This window comes from Photinus pyralis, unplaced genomic scaffold (genome assembly GCF_008802855.1).
Source record: "Photinus pyralis isolate 1611_PpyrPB1 unplaced genomic scaffold, Ppyr1.3 Ppyr1.4_LG10, whole genome shotgun sequence".
NCBI classification, from domain to species: domain Eukaryota; kingdom Metazoa; phylum Arthropoda; class Insecta; order Coleoptera; family Lampyridae; genus Photinus; species Photinus pyralis.
Genome location: NW_022170250.1, coordinates 8,333,576 through 8,337,392, shown reverse-complemented (window position 1 = coordinate 8,337,392; position 3,817 = coordinate 8,333,576).

Genomic DNA, 3,817 nt, shown 5'->3' with positions numbered 1-3,817 from the left:
AGCCCGCCTCGCCGACTTTCAAAGTTACATAGATTTATGCAGAACTCACCTTCGATTAGTTCACAGCATCGCACTGTTGAGTATTCAAAGTTAGGACGTTGGGCAAGTGCTTTAAATCAATATTTTGTAAATTAACGAAGCTTCAGGAACATTAATGAATATACAGGAAGGCTCAGAAAGATCCCAGAACTCGTTCAAGAAGGTGTAAGATGGTTCAAAGGTCCGGATGTTCGGAGATTCATAGTTCATAGTTTCGTAAATTCAGGGATTCAGAGACTTAGAGATCCAGAGTTAGGGATTGAGGAGGGATTCAAAAGGCGAGAGACTCAGAAATTCAAAGATACGAAGGTTCAGAGATCGATGACCTAGGGATGATGAAATATAAAAATTTCCAGATGGATGCAGAAATTGTGAGCCCTCAAACGTTCTAATGTCTACAGATCCTAACAAACCTGAAGATTTTAAAGGTTCCAAAAATCCCAAAGATCTAAAAGATCCCCCAAATCCCAAAAATCCTCAAGATCTCGAAGATCGCAAAGATCCCGGAAAACGCCGAAGGTTCCCAACATCCCAAAGATAAAAATCTTGAAGATCCTAACATAAGGACCCTAAAAAGTTCCGAATATTCTAAAGAATCCAGATATTCCAAAGATTCCCAAAGTTTTGCAAATTCCGAAGAATTCGAAGATAGGAATTCTTTGGGATTTAAGCATTCCGTAAATTCAGAAAATCTGAGGGAATCCTAAAATTCCAAATACTCAAAAGATTTCGAAGATTCCAATTATTCTAAAAATTTGAATGGTTCCGAAAAGTTCCGAAAACTCCAAAGCTTCCTCAGAATGTGAAGAATCTTGGGAATTTTTGAAAACATAAAGATTCGCTACCTTTAAACAGTATGAGTTCCTTAAGCTCTATAAAATCTTTATGATTTTTCCTTACAATATTTGGGGCTTTTCGAATTGCCCAGCCTTTAGAACCTCTAAACCGTTAAAAAATTAGGGTTTTCATAATCTTTTGATCTTAGAAGGTTTTTCGCGCACAACAAATCTTCATAATCACCAGAACCGCCAGGATCTTCAGAAAAATTCAGAATCTTCAGAGTTTTTGGAATCTTTAGATTGTGTAGAAAATCATTAGGATGTTGAGAACTTTCATAATCGTCGTAATCTTCACAATCTTTACAATTTTTACAATCTTTAGATGTTTGACAATCTTCACAATCTCCACGATTTTCACGATCCTTTCCCTGAGAGTTTTGAGAATCTTAAAAATCTTGAAAATCTTGAGAATGTTAAACATCTTGAGAATCTTTAAAATTCCTAGAATCTCTGGGAAGCTGTGAAGCCTCTAAAATCCCTACAACTTTCGGTGCCTGTAAGATATCTAGAATTTCTAGAACCTTTAAAATCTTCCCACTGTTCGCAGTCTAATCAATCCTAATAATCTTCACTGTATTCACAATTTTGACAATATTACCTTTAAATAATTTTAGTTCCTTAGAAACTATAAAACTTTTATGATCTTTTAAAATCTTTAGGGCCTTAGAATGCTCAAGACCTTTGATCTTTAGCTTCTTTACAATCTTTGGGACTTTTAAAGTAGTCTTGGGATTTTTAAATAACTCCAAGAACCATAAGGATTTGCAGAAGTTCTAAAATATTCAGAGAGTTTAGTGTCTTCAAAGCATTTAAAATCTTCAGAATTTTCAAGATCTTAAAAAATCTTCATATTCTTCAGAACTCCAGAGAATTGAGGATCTTCGGAGTTTTTAAAATCTCCAGAACCTTCAGAGCACCAGCAGGAATACTCAGTATATTTAAAATCATCACAAGATTAACAATTTTCAAAATAATCACAATCACATCATTCTTCAAAGTTTACTTTCACAATGTTCTCAATATTTACAATATTCACAATATTCACAATATTCACAATGTTCACAATATTCACAATATTCACAATATTCACAATATTCACAATATTCCCAATATTCCCAATATTCACAATATTCACAATATTCACAATATTCACAATATTCACAATATTCACAATATTCACAATATTCACAATATTCACAATATTCACAACATTCACAATACTCACAATATTCTCAATATTCACAATATTCACAATATTCACAATATTCACAATATTCACAATATTCACAATATTCACAATATTCACAATATTCACAATATTCACAATATTCACAACATTCACAATACTCACAATATTCTCAATATTCACAATATTCACAATATTCACAATATTCACAATATTCACAATATTCACAATATTCACAATATTCACAATATTCACAATATTCACAATATTCACAACATTCACAACATTCACAATATTCACAATATTCACAATATTCACAATATTCACAATATTCACAATATTCACAATACTCACAATATTCACAATATTCGCAGTATTCACAATATTCACAATATTCACAATATTCACAATATTCACAATATTCACAACATTCACAATATTCACAATATTCACAATATTCACAATATTCACAATATTCACAATATTCACAATATTCACAATATTCACAATACTCACAATATTCACAATATTCACAGTATCCACAGTATTCACAATGTTCCCAGTATTCACAATATTCACAAATACGCACAGTATTCAAAGTATTGACAGTATTCACAGTATTCGCAGTATTCACAGTATTCACAATATTCACAAAATGCACAATATTTTTTAAAATCTTGACAAAATCATCAGAATCTTCAATATCCTCGGCATGTTTACATCCTTAAATTTTTAAACACAATGTTTGAAATCTTCATTGCCTTCATGATCTTAACGATCTAGATCTTGAGAGCCTTGAGAATCTTGAGAAATCTTCAGAAACCTTGAGAGTCTAGCAAATCTGAGAAATCTTAAGAATCTTGAAAATCTTGAGAATCTTGAGTATTTTGAGTATCTTGGGAATCTTGAGAATCTTGAGAATCTTGAGAATCTTGAGAATCTTAAGAAATCTTAAGAATCTTGAGAATCTAGAAAATCAGAGAAATCTTAAGAATCTTGAGAATCTTGAGTGTCTTGAGAATCTTGAGAATCTGGAAAATCTGAGAAATCTTGAGAATCTTTAGAATCTTTAGAATCTTGAGAATCTTGAAAATCTTTAGAATCTTGAAAATCCTCACAATCTCGAGTATCTTGAGAACTTGAGAGTCTTGAGAACCTTGAGAATCTGAAAAGTCTCGAAAATCTCGTTATCCATTTTGGAATTTTTGCATTTTTAGGGTCTTTGGAATTTTTTTATCTTCTCATACACATTTTAGTCCTTGCTTTAGACATTGACAAAATATGAAGAGAGATTGCGCTATCAAGATCAGCAGAGTAATTTCATGGACGATTTCGGAATCCTCATGCAACGAAGACAGTTTAACCGAAAATTTAGGTCAATTCCCATCACTAATCATTGAAAATAAAGATAAAACGTATTCAGGTTACAGCTTTGGTGAGCAGTTCTCGCTATTCACTGAACGTGATCAAGATCTAGTGTCTTGGGTCTCTTGAGAATCTTGAGAATCCTCAGAATCTTGAGTATCTTGAGAATCTTGAGAATCTTGAGAATCTGGAGAATCTGGAGAATCTTGAGAATCTTGAGAATCTTGAGTATCTTGAGAATCTTGAGAATCTTAAGAAATCTTGAGAATCTTGAGAATCTTGAGTATCTTGAGAATCTTGAGAATCTTAAGAAATCTTGAGAATCTTGAGAATCTTGAGTATCTTGAGAATCTTGAGAATCTTAAGAAATCTTGAGAATCTTGAGAAT